The sequence below is a fragment of the Arachis ipaensis genome, chromosome B7 (genome assembly GCF_059453495.1).
Source record: "Arachis ipaensis isolate K30076 ecotype BB chromosome B7, ASM5945349v1, whole genome shotgun sequence".
NCBI lineage: Eukaryota > Viridiplantae > Streptophyta > Magnoliopsida > Fabales > Fabaceae > Arachis > Arachis ipaensis.
In genome coordinates, this window is record NC_142442.1 from 115,972,027 (window position 1) to 115,991,276 (window position 19,250).

General features: G+C 38.4%; 3 non-coding genes across 3 annotated transcripts; 1 reads left to right on the forward strand and 2 right to left on the reverse strand.

Moving 5' to 3' along the window:
* Positions 1–686: 686 nt before the first annotated feature.
* LOC148553826 (small nucleolar RNA R71) lies at positions 687–794 on the reverse strand. Its single transcript, XR_015893706.1, has one exon. It is a non-coding gene; the product is annotated as a small nucleolar RNA R71 (small nucleolar RNA).
* Positions 795–11,174: 10,380 nt separating this feature from the next.
* LOC148553827 (small nucleolar RNA R71) lies at positions 11,175–11,282 on the forward strand. The gene has a single exon (XR_015893159.1). It is a non-coding gene; the product is annotated as a small nucleolar RNA R71 (small nucleolar RNA).
* A 6,825-nt stretch (positions 11,283–18,107) lies between these two features.
* Positions 18,108–18,215, reverse strand: LOC148553828 (small nucleolar RNA R71). Its single transcript, XR_015893262.1, has one exon. It is a non-coding gene; the product is annotated as a small nucleolar RNA R71 (small nucleolar RNA).
* Positions 18,216–19,250: the final 1,035 nt, after the last annotated feature.

A 19,250-nucleotide genomic window follows, 5' to 3' on the forward strand; every position in this document is an offset into this window, starting at 1 on the left:
CACCTCTCTTCCATCCTCACAGTTGTGTTTCTTCCATTATATTACATTCTTTGTCTCCCCTTCTTTTCTTCCACTCACAAAGGGATCCCTATACTGTGGTATAAAGGATCTCTATTATTATTATTATTTTTCTGTGCCTTCTTCTTTGTCATATGAGCAGGAGCAAGGATAAGAACATTCTTGTGGAAGCAGATCCAGAACCTGAAAGGACTCTGAAGAGAAAATTAAGAGAAGCTAAAATACAACAATCCAGAGATAACCTTTCAGAAATTTTCGAACAGGCAGAGGAGATGGCAGCCGAAAATAATAATAATGTAAGGAAGATGCTTGGTGACTTTACTGCACCTAATTCCAATTTATATGGAAGAAGCATCTCCATTCCTGCCATTGGAGCGAACAACTTTGAGCTGAAACCTCAATTAGTTTCTCTGATGCAGCAGAACTGCAAGTTTCATGGACTTCCATCTGAAGATCCTTTTCAGTTCTTAACTGAATTCTTGCAGATATGTGATACTGTTAAGACTAATGGAGTAGATCCTGAAGTCTACAGGCTCATGCTTTTCCCTTTTGCTGTAAGAGACAGAGCTAGATTATGGTTGGATTCTCAACCCAAAGACAGCCTGAACTCTTGGGACAAGCTGGTCACGGCTTTCTTAGCCAAGTACTTTCCTCCTCAAAAGCTGAGCAAGCTTAGAGCTGATGTTCAAACCTTCAGACAGAAAGAAGGTGAATCTCTCTATGAAGCTTGGGAAAGATACAAACAATTGACCAAAAAGTGTCCTTCTGACATGCTTTCAGAATGGACCATCCTGGATATATTCTATGATGGTTTATCTGAGCTATCAAAGATGTCATTGGACACTTCTACAGGTGGATCCATTCACCTAAATAAAACGCCTGCAGAAGCTCAAGAACTCATTGACATGGTTGCTAATAACCAGTTCATGTACACTTCTGAAAGGAATCCTGTGAGTAATGGGACGCCTATGAAGAAGGGAGTTCTTGAAGTTGATACTCTGAATGCCATATTGGCTCAGAATAAAATATTGACTCAGCAAGTCAATATGATCTCTCAGAGTCTGCATGGAATGCAAGCTGCATCCAACAGTACTCAAGAGACTTCTCCTGAAGAAGAAGCTTATGATCCTGAGAACCCTGCAATAGCAGAGGTAAATTACTTAGGTGAACCTTATGGAAACACCTATAACTCAACATGGAGAAATCATCCAAATTTCTCATGGAAGGATCAAAAGCCCCAACAAGGCTTTAATAATGGTGGAAGAAACAGGTTTAGCAATAGCAAACCTTTTCCATCATCAACTCAGCAACAGACAGAGAACTCTGAACAAAATGCTTCTAATTTAGCAAATCTAGTCTCTGATCTATCTAAGGCCACTGTAAGTTTCATGAATGAAACAAGGTCTTCCATTAGAAATCTGGAAGCACAGGTGGGCCAGCTGAGTAAAAGGATCACTGAAATCCCTCCTAGTACTCTCCCAAGCAATACAGAAGAGAATCCAAAAGGAGAGTGCAAGGCCATTGACATAAGCGCCATGGCCGAACCTGTGAGGAGAGGATAGGACGTGAATCCCAAGGAGGAAGACCTTCTGGGACGTCCAGTGGTCAATAAGGAGCTTCCCTCTGAGGAACCAAGGGACTCTGAGGCTCATCTAGAGACCATAGAGATCCCATTGAACCTCCTTATGCCCTTCATGAGCTCTGATGAGTATTCTTCTTCTGAAGAGAATGAGGATGTTACTGAAGAGCAAACTGCCAAGTTTCTTGGTGCAATCATGAAGCTGAATGCCAAATTATTTGGCATTGATGCTTGAGAAGTTGAACCTCCCTTGTTCATCAATGAACTAAGTGATCTGGATCAACTGACATTGCCTCAAAAGAGACAGGATCCTGGAAAGTTCATAATCCCTTGTACCATAGGCACCATGATCTTTAAGGCTCTGTGTGACCTTGGTTCAGGGATAAACCTCATGCCCCTCTCTGTAATAGAGAAACTGGGAATCTATGGGGTGCAAGCTGCTAAAATCTCACTGGAGATGGCAGACAGCTCAAGAAAACAGGCTTATGGACAAGTAGAAGATGTATTAGTAAAGGTTGAGGGCCTTTACATACCTACTGATTTCATAGTCCTGGATACTGGAAAGGAAGAGGATGAATCCATCATCCTAGGAAGACCTTTCCTGGCCACAGCAAGAGCTGTGATTGATGTTGACAGAGGTGAAATATTCCTTCAATGGAATGAGAAGTCCCTTGTGTTTAAAACTTAAGGATCTCCCTCTGCAACCATGGAGAGGAAGCAGAAAAAGCTTCTCTCCAAGCAGAGTCAACCAGAGCCCCCACAGTCAAACTCTAAGTTTGGTGTTGGGAGGCCACAACCAAACTCTAAGTTTGGTGTTGAACTCCCATATCCAAACTCTAAGTTTGGTGTTGGAAAGTCTCAACAAAGCTCTGCACATCTGTGAGGCTCCATGAGAGCCCACTGTCAAGCTATTGACATTAAAGAAGCGCTTGTTGGGAGGCAACCCAATGTTTATCTAATTCTTATTTTTATTGTTTTTCATGTTTTCTTAGGGTCATGATCATGTGGAGTCACAAAATAAATAGAAAAATTGAAAACGGAATCAAAAACAGCAGAAGAAAAATCACACCCTGGAGGAGCATCTGTCTGGCGTTCAGCGCCAGAACAGAGCATGGTTCTGGCGCTGAACGCCCAAAATGGGCAGCTTCTGGGCGCTGAACGCCAGAACAGGCATGGTTCTGGCGTTCAACGCCAGAAATGGCACACAAATGGGCGTTGAACGCCCAAAATGGCCACCAACCTGGCGCTGAACGCCCAGAGTTGGGTACAAAGGCATTTTTACATGCCTAATGGGTGCAGGGATGTAAATCCTTGAACACCTCAGGATCTGTGGACCCCACAGGATCCCCACCTACCTCCACTCACTTCTTCTCACCACTCTCTTTCACACAACCCCACAAACACTCTTCCCTAAAAACCCCTCACCAATCACCTCAGTCTCTCTTCCCCACTAAACCTTCACCACTCACATCCATCTCCTCTTCCCCATAAACCTACCTCATAAACTCCACCTACCATCAAAATTCAAAACCAATTTCCCACCCAAACCCACCCATATGGCCGAACCTTAACCCCCCCTTCCTTATATAAAGACCTCCATTCTTCATCAAATTCACACAACACACCCCTCTACACTCCTCTTGGCCGAAACACCTTCCCCTCTCCCTCTCCATATTTCTTCTTCTATTTCTTTTGTTTAATGCTCGAGGACGAGCAATATTCTAAGTTTGGTGTGGTAAAAGCATAGCTTTTTTGTTTTTCCATTACCATTGATGGCATCTAAGACCGGAGAATCCTCTAGAAGAGGGAAAGGGAAGACAAAAGCTTCCACATCCGAGTCATGGGAGATGGAAAGGTTCATCTCCAAAGCCCATCAAGACCACTTCTATGATGTTGTGGCCAAGAAGAAGGTGATCCCTGAGGTCCCTTTTAAACTCAAAAGAAATGAGTATCCGGAGATCCGACATGAAATTCAAAGAAGAGGTTGGGAAGTTCTAACAAATCCCATCCAACAAGTCGGCATCCTAATGGTTCAAGAGTTCTATGCCAATGCATGGATCACCAAGAACCATGATCAAAGTAAGAACCCGGATCCAAAGAACTATGTTACAATGGTTCGGGGGAAATACTTAGATTTTAGTCCGGAAAATGTGAGGTTGGCGTTCAACTTGCCATACATGGAAGAGAACGCACGCCCCTACACAAGGAGAGTCAACTTTGATCAAAGGTTGGACCAAGTCCTTATGGACATATGTGTAGAAGGAGCTCAATGGAAGATTGACTCCAAAGGCAAGCCGGTTCAACTAAGAAGATTGGACCTCAAGCCTATAGCTAGAGGATGGTTGGAGTTTATTCAATGCTCAATCATTCCCACTAGCAACCGGTCTGAAGTTACTATAGACCGGGCCATCATGATCCATAGCATCATGATTGGAGAAGAGGTGGAAGTTCATGAGATTATACCTCAAGAACTCTACAAGGTGGCTGACAAGTCCTCCACTATGGCAAGGTTAGCCTTCCCTCACCTCATTTGCCACCTATGCAATTCAGCTGGGATTGACATAGAGGGAGATATCCTCATTAAAGAGGACAAGACCATCACTAAGAAAAAGATGGAGCAAGCAAGAGAGCCCACTCATGGAGCTCAAGAGGCGTATGAAGCTCATCACCATGAGATTCCGGAAATGCCTCAAATGCACTTTCCTCCACAAAACTATTGGGAGCACATCAACACCTCCCTAGAAGAATTGAGTTCCAATATGGGACAACTAAGGGTGGAACATCAAGAGCACTCCATCATGCTGCATGAAATAAGAGAAGATCAAAAGGCAATAAGGGAGGAGCAACAAAGACAAGGAAGAGACATAGAAGAGCTCAAGGACATCATTGGTTCCTCAAGAAGGAAACGCCACCATCACTAAGGTGGATTCATTCCTTGTTCTTGCTTTCTCTGTTTTTCGTTTTCTATATTATGTGCTTATCAATGTTTGTGCCTTTATTACATGATCATTAGTAGTTAGTAACTTTGTCTTAAAGTTATGAATGTCCTATGAATCCATCACCTCTCTTAAATAAAAACTGTTTTAACTCAAAAGAACAAGAAGTACATGAGTTTCGAATTTATCCCTGAACTTAACTTAATTATATTGATGTGGTGACAATGCTTCTTGTTTTCTGAATGTATGCTTGAACAGTGCATATGTCTTTTGAAGTTGTTGTTTAAGAATGTTAAATATGTTGGCTCTTGAAAGAATGATGACTAGGAGACATGTTATTTGATAATCTGAAAAATCATAAAAATGATTCTTGAAGCAAGAAAAAGCAGCAAAAAAAAAAAAAAAACAAAGCTTGCAGAAAAAAAAAAGGGAGAAAAAAAAAAGAAAAAGCAAGCAGAAAAAGCCAATAACCCTTAAAACTAAAAGGCAAGGGCAAAAAGGATCCCAAGGCTTTGAGCATCAGTGGATAGAAGGGCCTAAAGGAATAAAATCCTGGTCTAAGCGGCTAAACCAAGCTGTCCCTAACCATGTGCTTGTGGCGTGTAGGTGTCAAGTGAAAACTTGAGACTGAGCGGTTAAAGTCAAGGTCCAAAGCAAAAGAAGAGTGTGCTTAAGAACCCTGGACACCTCTAATTGGGGACTTTAGCAAAGCTGAGTCACAATCTAAAAAGGTTCACCCAATTATGTGTCTGTGGCATTTATGTATCCGGTGGTAATACTGGAAAACAAAGTGCTTAGGGCCACGGCCAAGACTCATAAAGAAGCTGTGTTCAAGAATCATCATACTGAACTAGGAGAGTTAATAACACTATTCGAAATCTGAAGTTCCTATAGATGCCAATCATTCTGAACCTCAATGGATAAAGTGAGATGCCAAAACTATTCAAGAGGCAAAAAGCTATAAGTCCCGCTCATATGATTGCAGCTATGTTTCATTGATAGTTTGGAATTTATAGTATATTCTCTTCTTTTTATCCTATTTGATTTTCAGTTGCTTGGGGACAAGCAACAATTTAAGTTTGGTGTTGTGATGAGCGGATAATTTATACGCTTTTTGGCATTGTTTTTAGTATGTTTTTAGTAGGATCTAGTTACTTTTAGGGATGTTTTCATTAGTTTTTATGTTAAATTCACATTTCTGGACTTTACTATGAGTTTCTGTGTTTTTCTGTGATTTCAGGTATTTTCTGGCTGAAATTGAGGGACTTGAGCAGAAATCAGATTCAGAGGTTGAAGAAGGACTGCTGATGCTGTTGGATTCTGACCTCCCTGCACTCAAAGTGGATTTTCTGGAGCTACAGAACTCGAAATGGCGCGCTTCTAATTGCGTTGGAAAGTAGACATCCAGGGCTTTCCAGCAATATATCATAGTCCATACTTTGGCCAAGAATTGACGACGAAAACTGGCGTTCAACGCCAGCCTTCTGCCCAAATCTGGCGTCCAGCGCCAGAAAAGGATCCAAAACCAGAGTTGAACGCCCAAACTGGCACAGAAACTGGCGTTCAACTCCACAAATGGCCTCTGCACGTGCAACACTCAGGCTCAGCCCAAACACACACCAAGTGGGCCCAGGAAGTGGATTTATGCATCAATTACTTACTCATGTAAACCCTAGTAGCTAATTTATTATAAATAGGACCTTTTACTAGTGTATTAGGCGTCTTTTTGACCGTCTTTTTGACCATCTTTGGTCTCAGTTTTTCATCTTAGGAGACTATTGATCTCGTTTAGGGGGCTGGCCATCTCGGCCATGCTTGGACCTTCACTTATGTATTTTCAACGGTAGAGTTTCTACACTCCATAGATTAAGGTGTGGAGCTCTGCTGTTCCTCAAAGATTAATGCAAAGTACTACTGTTTTCTATTCAATTCTTCTTATTTCGCTTCTAAGATATCCATTCGCACCCAAGAACGTGATGAAGGTGATGATTATGTGTGACGCTCATCACCATTCTCCCCTATGAACGCGTGCCTGACAAACACTTCTGTTCTACATGAATTAAGCTAGAATGAGTATCTCTTAGATCTCCTAACCAGAATCTTCGTGGCGTAAGCTAGAATGATGGCGGCATTCAAGAGAATCCGGAAGGTCTAAACCTTGTCTGTGGTATTCTGAGTAGGATTCAATGATTGAATGACTGTGACGAGCTTCAAACTCGCGAGTGCTGGGCGTTAGTGACAGACGCAAAAGGAGGGTGAATCCTATTCCAGCATGATCGAGAACCGACAGATGAATAGCCGTGCCGTGACAGGGTGCGTGAGCATATTATTCACTGAGAGGAGGGGATGTAGCCACTGACAACGGTGATGCCCTTGCATACAGCCAGCCATGGAAAGGAGTAAGACCGATTGGATGAAGATAGCAGGAAAGCAGAGGTTCAGAGGAACGAAAAGCATCTCCATTCGCTTATCTGAAATTCTCACCAATGAATTACATAAGTATCTCTATCCCTATTCTATTACTTATTATTTGAAAACTCCATGATTATTTTATATCCGCCTGACTGAGATTTACAAGGTGACCATAGCTTGCTTCATACCAACAATCTCCGTGGGATTCGACCCTTACTCACGTAAGGTATTACTTGGACGACCCAGTGCACTTGCTGGTTAGTTGTATCGAAGTTGTGACAATTATGAATTAAGATCAAAGCACCAAGCTTTGGAGCCATTACCAGGGATTGTTCGAGCCTGGACATCACAATTTCGTGCACCACTCATCACAACACCAAACTTAAATTGTTGCTTGTCCCCAAGCAACTGAAAATCAAATAGGATAAAAAGAAGAGAATATACTATAAATTCCAAAATACTAATGAAACTTAGCTCCAATCAGATGAGCGGGACTTGTAGCTTTTTGCCTCTTGAATAGTTTTGGCATCTCACTTTATCCATTGAAGTTCAGAATGATTGGCATCTATAGGAACTCAGAGTTCAGATAGTGTTATTGATTCTTCTAGTTCAGTATGTTGATTCTTGAACACAGCTACTTTATGAGTCTTGGCCGTGGCCCTAAGCACTTTGTTTTCCAGTATTACCACTGGATACATAAATGCCACAGACACATAACTGGGTGAACCTTTTCAAATTGTGACTCATCTTTGCTAAATTCCCCAATTACAGGTGTCCAGGGTTCTTAAGCACACTCTTTTTTTGTTTTTTTGCTTTGGACCTTGACTTTAACCGCTCAGTCCCAAGTTTTCACTTGACACCTTCACGCCACAAGCACATGGTTAGGGACAGGCTTGGTTTAGCCACTTAGGCCAGGATTTTATTCCTTTAGGCCCACCTATCCACTGATGCTCAAAGCCTTGGATCCTTTTTATTTACCCTTGCCTTTTAGTTTTAAGGGCTATTGGCTTTTTGCTCTTGCCTTTTGGTTTAAAGAGATTTTGACTTTTTCTGCTTGCTTTTTCTTTTTCTAATTTTTTTTCTGCAAGCTTTTGTATTCACTGCTTTTTCTTGCTTCAAGAATCATTTTTATGATTTTTCAGATTATCAAATAACATTTCTCCTTTTTCCGTATTCTTCAAGAGCCAACATATTTAACATTCATAAACAACAACTTCAAAAGACATATGCACTGTTCAAGCATACATTCAGAAAACAAAAAGTATTGCCACCACATCAAAATAATTAAACTAGTTTCAAGGATGAATTTGAAACCATGTACTTCTTGTTCTTTTGTTTTTAGAACATTTTTCATTTAAGAGAGGTGATGGATTCATATTCATAACTTTAAGGCATAGACACTTAGACACTAATGATCATATAGTAAAGACACAAACATAATTAAACATGAAGCATGGAAACCGACAACAGAAAATAAATAGACAAGGAGATTAAGGAATGAGTCCACCTTAGTGAGGGTGGTGTCTTCCTCTTCTTGAAGAACCAAGGGTGCTTTTGAGCTCCTCTATGTCTCTTCCTTGTCTTTGTTGCTCCTCCTTCAAAGCTCTTTGATCTTCTCTAATTTCATGAAGGATGATGGAATGCTCTTGGTACTCCACCCTTAGTTGTCCCATATTGGAACTTAATTCTCCTAGGGAGGTGTTGATTTGCTCCCAATAGTTTTGTGGAGGAAAGTGCATCCCTTGAGGCATTAGTGGTTATGGAAAAACAAAAAAGCAATGCTTTTTCCATACCAAACTTAAAATGTTTGCTCGTCCTCGAGCAAAAGAAGAAAGAAAGGATGAGAAGAAGAATAGATGGAGAAGATAGAGGTGTGTGAAAGGTTCGGCCAGGGGGGTTTATGTGGTAATGATGTGTGAAAAGGAAAGAGTGATGGTTTAAATTTGAGTGGGTGGGTGTAGGTGGGTTGTATGATGGTTTTGGAGGAGTAATGGAGGTGATTGGTGAAGGGTATTTGTGGAAGAGAGTTATGAAAAGGTGTGAAGAGGAGAGAAGAAAAGGTGGGGATCCTGTGGGGTCCACAGATCCTGAGGGTCTAAGGACTTAACATCCCTGCTCCAATTAGGCATGTAAAACGCCCTTGCTGTGCAATCCTGGCGTTTAACGCCAGACTGCTACCTGTTTCTGGCATTAAACGCCCAAATGTAGCTTGTTTCTGGCATTTAACACTAGACAGATGCTTGTTTCTGGCGTTAAACGCCAGCTTGGTGCCTGTTTCTGGCGTTAAATGCCAGACAGATGCTTGTTTCTGGCGTTTAAACGCCAGACTGCTCTCCTCCAGGGTATGCTATTTTCAATGCTGTTTTTCATTTTGTTTTTGATTTTTCAGTAGTTTTTGTGACTTCACATGATCATCAACCTAAGGAAAACAAAGAATAACAATAGAAAATAAATAAATATAATTAGATAACATTGAGTTGCCTCTCAACAAGTGCTTCTTTAATGTCAATAGCTTGACAGTGAGCTCTCATGGAGCCTCATAGATGTTCAGAGCATTGTTGGAACCTCCCAACACCAAACTTAGAGTTTGAATGTGGGGGTTCAACACCAAACTTAGAGTTTGGTTGTGGCCTCCCAACACTAAACTTAGAGTTTGACTGTGGGGGCTTTGGTTGACTCTGCAGTGAGAGAAGCTTTTCATGATTCCTCTACATGGTTACAAAAGGAGATCCTTGAGTTTTAAACACAAGGTTGTCCTCATTCAATTGAAGGATCAATTCTCCTCTGTCCACATCAATCACAGCTCTTGTTGTGGCTAGGAAGGGTCTTCCAAGGATGATGGATTCATCCTCATCCTTCCCAGTATCCAGGATTATGAAATTAGCAGGGATGTAAAGGCCTTCAACCTTTACTAGCACGTCCTCCACTTGTCCATAAGCCTATTTTCTTGAGTTGTCTGCCATCTCTAATGAGATTCTAGCAGCTTGCACCTCAAAGATTCCCAGTTTCTCCATTACAGAGAGTGGCATGAGGTTTATCCCTGACCCAAGGTCACATAGAGCCTTCTCAAAGGTCATGTTGCCTATGGTACAAGGTATTAAGAACTTTCCAGGATCCTGTTTCTTCTGAGGCAATGTCAGTTGATCCAGATCACTCAGTTCATTGATGAGCAAGGGAGGTTCATCTTCCCAAGTCTCATTACCAAATAATTTGGCATTTAGCTTCATGATTGCACCAAGGTACTTGGCAACTTGCTCTTCAGTAACATTCTCATTCTCTTTAGAAGAAGAATACTCATTAGAGCTTATGAAGGGCATAAGGAGGTTCAATGGAATCTCTATGGTCTCTAGATAAGCCTCAGATTCCTTTGGTTCCTCAAAGGGAAACTCCTTGTTGATCACTGGACGTCCCAGGAGGTCTTCCTCACTAGGATTCACGTCCTCTCCCTCCCTTGTAGGTTCAGCCATGATGGTTAAATCAATGGCCTTGCACTCTCTTTTTGGATTCTCTTCTGTATTGCTTGGGAGAGTACTAGGAGGAGTTTTAGTGACTCTTTTACTCAGCTGGCCCACTTGTGCCTCCAAATTTCTAATGGAGGACCTTGTTTCATTCATGAAACTTAAAGTGGCCTTAGATAGATCATAGATTATATTTGCTAAGCTAGATGGATTCTGCTCAGAACTCTCTATCTTTTGCTGAGTGGATGATGGAAAAGGCTTGCTATTGCTAAACCTGTTCCTTCCACCATTATTAAAGCCTTGTTGAGGCTTTTGTTGATCCTTCCATGAGAGATTTGGATGATTTCTCCATGAAGGATTATAGGTGTTTCCATAGGGTTCACCCATGTAATTCACCTCTGCTATTGCAGGGTTCTCAGGATCATAAGCTTCTTCTTCAGAAGATGCCTCTTGAGTACTGTTGGATGATTCCTTCAATCTATTCAGACTCTGAGAAATCATATTGACTTGCTGAGTCAATATTTTATTCTGAGCTAATATGGCATTCAGAGTATCAATTTCAAGAACTCCCTTCTTCATAGGCGTCCCATTACTCATAGGATTCCTCTCAGAAGTGTACATGAACTGGTTATTAGCAACCATGTCAATGAGTTCCTGAGCTTCTGCAGGCGTTTTCTTTAGGTGAATGGATCCACCTGCAGAATGGTCCAATGACATCTTTGATAATTCAGACAGACCATCATAGAATATATCCAGGATGGTCCATTCTGAAAGCATGTCAGAAGGACATTTTTTGGTCAGTTCATTGTATCTCTCCCAAGCTTCATAGAGAGATTCACCTTCCTTTTGTCTGAAGGTTTGAACATCCACTCTAAGCTTACTAAGCTTTTGAGGAGGAAAGAACTTGGCTAAGAAAGCCGTGACCAGCTTATCCCAAGAGTTCAGGCTATCCTTAGGTTGAGAGTCCAACCATATTCTAGCTCTGTCTCTTACAACGGGAAAAGTATGAGCCTGTAGACCTCGGGATCAACCCCATTGGTCTTAACAGTATCACAGATCTGCAAGAATTCAGTTAAGAACTGAAAAGGATCTTCTGATGGAAGTCCATAAAACTTGCAGTTCTGTTACATCAGAGAAACTAATTGAGGTTTCAGCTCAAAGTTGTTTGCTCCAATGGCAGGGATTGAGATGCTTCTTCCATGTAAATTGGAATTAGGTGTAGTAAAGTCACCAAGCATCTTCCTTGCATTGTTATTATTTTCGGCAATGTCTCCTTCTTTTTCGAACTTTTCAGTCAGATTTTCTCCAGAGAGTTGTGCTTTAGCTTCCCTAAGCTTCCTCTTCAGAGTCCTTTCAGGTTCAGGATCAGCTTCAACAAGAATGTTCTTATCCTTGTTCCTGATCATATGAAAAAGAAGAGGACACAAAAGAAAATATGGAATCCTCTATGTCACAGTATAGAGATTCCTTTATGTGAGTAGAAGAAGAAAAGAAATTCGAACACAGAAAGAGGGAAATGGTTCGAATTTTTAAGAAGAAGAGAAGTGTTAGTAGATAAAATAATTAGAAAGAGATGAGGGGGAGAGAATTTCGAAAATTAAATAAATTAAAATAGAAATATTTTGTTTTTAATTAAAAATTAAAGTTAAAATTCAAAAATTAAAAAGAAAAATTGAAATTAAATTAAAATTAAAACAATTAATTAATTAAAAAGGAATTTTGAAAAAGAGGAAGGTGATTTTCGAAAATTAGAGAGGGAGTTAGTTAGGTAGTTTTGAAAAAGATAAGAATCAAACAAAAAGTAAAGTGGTTAATTGAAAAAGATTTGAAAATCAAATTTGAAAAGATAAAAAGTTAGAAAAGATTTTGAAATTGATTTTGAAAAAGATGTGATTGAAATTTATTTTGAAAAAGATTTGAAAAATAATTTTAAAAATATTTGATTTTGAAAATTAAAGTTGATTACTTTACTAACAAGAAACAAAAAGATTTGATTTTAAAATTTAAAGATTGAACCTTTCTTATTAGGCAAGTAACAAACTTAATATTTTTGAATCAATCACATTAATTGTTAGCATTGAATTCGAAAATATGGAATAGAAATAAGAAAAAGATTTTTTTGAAAATCAATTTGAAATTTTCAAAAATTATGAAAGAAAAATGAAAAAGATTTGATTTTTTTGAAAAAGATTTGAAAAAGATAGAGTTTTTAAAATGAAAATTTGATTTGACTCATAAGAAACAACTAATTTTGAAAAATTTTTGAAAAAGTCAACCCAAATTTTCGAAATTTTATGATAGAATAAGGGAAAGATATTTTTTTATTTTTTTGAATTTTTAATGATGAAAGAGAAAAACATCAAAAAGACTCAATGCATGAAAATTTTGGATCAAAACATGTGATGCATGCAAGAACACTATGAATGTCAAGATGAACACCAAGAACACTTTGAATGTCAAGATGAACACCAAAAACTTATTTTTGAAAAGTTTTCAAGAAAGGAAAACATGCAAGACATCAAACTTAAAAATTTTTATTCTTTAGACATTAATGTTTCACGAATGCATATGAAAAACAAGAAAAGACACAAAACAAGAAAATATGAAGATCAAACAAGAAGACTGACCAAGAACAACTTGAAGATCATGAAGAATGCAATGCATGAAATTTTCGAAAATAATTTTTTTTTTGAAAATTAAAAAGATGCAATTAACACCAAACTTAAAATTTGACACAAGACTCAAACAAGAAACACAATATTTTTGGTTTTTATGATTTTATTAATTTTTTTCTTGGATTTTTCGAAAATTAATTAGGAAAAACGAAAAAGAAGAAATTATTTTTTTTTTGGATTTTCGAAAATTTATTTTTAGAAAAACGAAAACAAGGAAAAAATTTTTGAAAAATTTTTGAAAACTTTTTGAAAACAAAATAAAAGTTGGAACAAGAAGAAAATTACTTAATCTGAGCAACAAGATGAACCGTCAGTTGTCCAAACTCGAACAATCCCCGGCAACGGCGCCAAAAACTTGGTGCACGAAATTGTGATCATCAATGGCGCCAACAACTTGGTACGCACAATTGTAATCTCAACTCTTTATCACAACTTCGCACAACTAACCAGCAAGTGCATTGGGTCGTCCAAGTAATAAACCTTACGTGAGTAAGGGTCGATCCCACGGAGATTGTCGACTTGAAGCAAGCTATGATCACCTTGTAAATCTCAGTCAGGCGGATTCAGATAGTTATGGAGATTTGATAATTAAAACATAATTGAAATATAAACTAAGATAGAGATACTTATGTAATTCATTGGTGAGAATTTCAGATAAACGTATAGAGATGCCTTTCGTTCCTCTGAACCTCTGCTTTCCTGCTGTCTTCATCCAATCATTCCTACTCCTTTCCATGGCAAGCTTTATGTAGGGCATCACCGTTGTCAATGGCTACATCCCATCCTCTCTGCGAAAATGGTCCAATGCACTGTCACTGCATGGCGAATCATCTGTCGGTTCGCGATCATACTAGAATAGGATTTACTATCCTTTTGCGTCTGCCACTACGCCCAGCACTCGCGAGTTTGAAGCTCGTCACAGCCATCCCTTCCCATATCCTACTCAGAATACCACAGACAAGGTTTAGACTTTCCGGATCTCAAGAATGGCCATCCATGGATTCTAACTTATACCACGAAGATTCTAATAACTCGGACTCGGTCCCCTGTATTAGATATCTAAGAGATACTCATTCCAGCTTGTTTGCATATAGAACGGAAGTGGTTGTCAGGCACGCGTTCATAGGTGAGAATGATGATGAGCGTCACATAATCATCACATTCATCATGTTCTTGGGTGCGAATGGATATCTTAGAGAAGGAATAAGCTTGAATTGAATAGAAAAACAGTAGTACTTTGTATTAATTCATGAGGAACAGCAGAGCTCCACACCTTAATCTATGGAGTGTAGAAACTCTACCGTTGAAAATACATAAGTGATAAGGTCCAGGCATGGCCGAATGGCCAGCCCCCAAACGTGATCTAAAGATCAAAAGATAATCAAAAGATAAAAACTCAGAATGTAAATACAATAGTAAAAAGTCCTATTTATACTAAACTAGTTACTAGGGTTTACAGAGATAAGTAAATGATGCAGAAATCCACTTCCGGGGCCCACTTGGTGTGTGCTTGGGCTGAGTATTGAGCTTTACACGTGTAGAGACTTCTCTTGGAGTTGAACGCCAGTTTGTAACATGTTTCTGGCGTTTAACTCCACTTTGCAACCTGTTTCTGGCATTTAACTCCAGAATGCAGCATGGAACTGGCGTTGAATGCCAGTTTGCGTCATCTAAACTCGGGCAAAGTATGGACTATTATATATTGCTGGAAAGCCCTGGATGTCTAATTTCCAACGCAATTAAGAGAGCGCCATTTGGAGTTCTGTAGCTCCAGAAAAAACACTTTGAGTGCAGGGAGGTCAGAATCCAACAGCAACTGCAGTCCTTCTTCAACCTCTGAATATGATTTTTGCTCAAGTCCCTCAATTTTAGCCAGAAAATACCTGAAATCACAGAAAAATACACAAACTCATAGTAAAGTCCAGAAATGTGAATTTTATTTAAAAACTAATAAAAATATACTAAAAACTAACTAAATTATACTAAAAACTATGTAAAAACAATGCCAAAAAGCGTATAAATTATCCGCTCATCAATACTCTTGTACCTAATTCAGTTATGTTAGAATGAAGGGGTGACCCGTGACAATCACCCACTATCTTCGTTACTCGCTTAGCCAAGATCCGCGTGCCTGACAACCACAAGCAGTCTACATGATGTTCAACGTAGTCATTGGACGACAGCGGGAGTATATTCTCTTGGGTCTCTAATCAACGATTCACATCGTCTCTCCTGACAAAAGACCATCTGAATCTGAGATTAGTACCTTCGTGGTAGAGACTAGAACCATTGGCAGCATTCCTGGGATCCGAAAAGTCTAAATCCTGTCTGTGGTATTCCGAGTAGGATCTAGGAAGGGATGACTGTGACGAGCTTCAAACCTGCGAATGTTGGGCGTAGTGACAGTGTGCAAAAGGACAAGGGTCCTATTCCGATGCTAGCGGAAATCAACAGATGATTAGCCGTGCGGTAGCTGTACCTGGTATTTTTCATCCGAGACGAGAAATCCGACAGTTGATTAGCCGTGCAGAGATCGTACCTGGTATTTTTCATCCGAGAGGATCATACAGCTTGCCATGGAAGGGAGCACGCGTGGTTGGAAGAAGATAATAGGAAAACAGAAGTTCAGAAGCAACAAAGCATCTCCAAAGCTTATCTGAAATTCCCACCAATGAATTACATAAGTAACTTTATTTTATTTTATGTTTTATTTATCCTTTTAATTATCAATACTCATAACCATTTGAATCTGCCTTACTGAGATTTACAAGGATGACCATAGCTTGCTTCAAGCCGACAATCTCCGTGGGATCGACCCTTACTCACGTAAGGTATTACTTGGATGACCCAATACACTTGCTGGTTTGTTGTGCGGAGTTGTAAAAAGTGTGAATCACCATTTCGTCCACCAAGTTTTTTGGCGCCGTTGCCGGGGATTGTTCGAGTTTGGACAACTGACAGTTCATCTTGTTGCTTAGATTAGGTAATTTTATTTTATGTTTAAAGCTTTTTATTTTTATTTTTATTTTCGAAAAATTCAAAAAAATATTTTTGAAAAAATAAAAAAAAATTTTAATAAAACCATAAAAACAAAAAAATTTGTGTTTCTTGTTTGAGTTTAGTGTCAAGTTTTAAGTTTGGTGTCAATTGCATGTTTTAACTTTTCTTAAAATTTTTGAAAATTCATGCATGTGTTCTTTCTTGATCTTCAAGTTGTTCTTAATGATTTTCTTTGTTTGATCTTTAATTTTTCTTGTTTTGTGTCTTTTCTTGTTTTTCATATGCATTTTTGAATTATTAGTGTCTAAAGTTTAAAAATTTTTAAGTTTGGTGTCTTGCAAGTTTTTCTTTTCTTAAAAATTTTCAAAAACATGTTCTTGATGTTCATCATGATCTTCAAAGTGTTCTTGGTGTTCATCTTGACATTCAAAGTGTTCTTGCATGCATTATTCATTTTGATCTTAAATTTTTATGTCATGTGTCATTTTGTTATTTTTCTCTCTCCTTATTAAAAATTCAAAAATAAAAAATAATATCTTTCCCTTATTTTAATCATAAATTTCGAAATTTTGGGTTGATTTGGTCAAAAATTTTTAAAATGTAGTTGTTTCTTATTAGTCAAGTCAAAATTTCAATTTAAAAATTCTATCTTTTCAAATCTTTTTCAAAATCAAATCTTTTTCATTTTTCTTTCATGTTTTTCGAAAATTCTCCAAAATTAATTTTCAAAATATTTTTCTTATTTTTATTTCATATTTTCGAAATTATTACTAACAATTAATATTTTGATTCAAAAATTTCAAGTTGTTGCTTGCCTATTAAGAAAGGTTCAATCTTTAAATTCTAGAATCATATCTTTTAGTTTCTTGTTAGTCAAGTCATCAACTTTAATTTCAAAAACCAAATCTTTTTTAATTTCCTTTTCAATCTTTTCAAAATAAATTTCAAATCATATCTTCTTAAGATTTAATTTCAAAATCCTTTTCTAACTTTCTATCTTTTCAAAATTGATTTTCAAATCTTTTTCAATTAACCACTTGATTTTTTTTTTGTTTTTAAAAAAAAGTTTACTCTTTCTTATCTTTTTCAAAACCACCTAACTACTTCTCTACCTCTAATTTTCGAAAACCAACTAACAACTTTTTCAAAAATCTTTTTAATTAATTAATTTATTTAGTTTTCGTATTACTTTTATTTCTTTTCTTAAATTTCGAATTCTAACTTAATTAATTAAATAAAAATAAAAATATTTTTCTTCTCCCTCTTTTCTAATTTGAACTTCTTCTCTCTCTCATCTCTCTCTATTATTTTATTTAATTACTAACACTTCTCTTCTTCTTAAAAATTCAAACCATCTCCCTCTCTGTGTGTTCGAATTCCTCTCATTCTATCTCTATCTCATTCTTCTATTCTTCTACTCACATAAAGGAATCTCTATACTGTGACATAGAGGATTCCTCTTCTTTTATGTTCTCTTCTTTTTCATATGAGCAGAAACAGGGATAAAGACATTCTTGTTGAAACTGATCCTAAACGTGAAAGGACTCTGAAGAGGAAGCTAAGAGAAGCTAAATCACAACACTCTGAAGAGGACCTTACAGAAATTTTCGAAAAAGAAGAAGACATGGCAGCCGAAAATAACAACAATGGTGGAGATACAAGGAAGATGCTTGGTGACTTTACTGCACCATCTTCTGACTTCTATGGAAGAAGCATCTCAATTCCTGCAATTGGAGCAAACAACTTTGAGCTTAAGCCTCAATTAGTTTCTCCAATGTAGCAGAATTGCAAGTTTCATGGACTTTCATTGGAAGATCCTCATCAGTTCTTAGCTGAATTCTTGCAAATCTGTGACACTATTAAGACCAATGGGGTTAATCCTGAGGTCTACAGACTTATGCTTTTTCCCTTTTCTGTAAGAGACAGAGGTAGGACATGGTTGGACTCACAACCTAAAGAAATCCTGAACTCTTGGGAAAAGTTAGTCAATGCTTTCTTGGCCAAATTCTTTCCACCTCAAAAGTTGAGCAAGCTTAGAGTGGAAGTCTAAACCTTCAGACAGAAGGAAGGAGAATCCCTCTATGAAGCTTGGGAAAGATACAAGCAATTGATCAGAAGGTGTCCTTCTGACATGCTTTCAGAATGGAGCATCCTATGTATATTCTATGATGGTCTGTCTGAATTGTCTAAGATATCATTGGATCACTCTGCTGGTGGATCTCTTCTTCTGAAGAAGACGCCTACAGAAGCCTAGGAACTCATTGAAATGGTTACAAATAATCAGTTCATGTACACTTATGAAAGAAATCCTGTGAATAATGGGATGACTCAGAAGAAAGGAGTTCTTGAGATTGATACTCTGAATGCCATATTGGCTCATAACAAAATATTGACTCAGCAAGTCAATATGATTTCTCAGAATCTGACTGGAATGCAAGCTGCATCCGGCAGTACTCAAGAAGCTTCATCTGAAGGAGAAGCTTATGACCCTGAGAATCCTGGAATGGAAGAAGTGAATTACATGGGAGAATCCTATGGAAACACTTACAATCCTTCATGGAGGAATCATCCTAATTTTTCATGGAAGGATCAATAGAAGCCCCAACAAGGCTTCAATAATAATAATGGTGGGAGAAATAGGTTTGGCAATAGCAAACCTTTTCCATCATCTTCTCAGCAACAGACAGAGAATTCTAAGCAGAGCCTCTCTGACTTAGCAACCATAGTCTCTGATCTATCTAAGACCACTCTCAGTTTCATGACTGAAACAAGGTCCTCCATAAGAAATTTGGAGGCACAAGTGAGTCAGCTGAGTAAAAGAGTTATTGAACTCCCTCCAAGTACTCTCCCAAGAAATACAGAAGACAATCCAAAGAGAGAGTGCAAGGCCATCAATATGTCCAACATGGCCGAACCTGTAGAGGAGGAAGAGGCAGTGATTTCCAGTGAGGAAGACCTCAATGGACGTCCACTGGCCACTAAGGAGTTCCCTAATGAGGAACCAAAGGAATATGAGGCTCATACAGAGACTATAGAGATTCCACTGAACTTACTGTTGCTATTCATGAGCTCTGATGAGTATTCTTCCTCTGAAGAGGATGAAGATATTATTGAAGAGCAAGTTGCTCAGTATCTAGGAGTAATCATGAAGCTGAATGCCAAGTTATTTGGT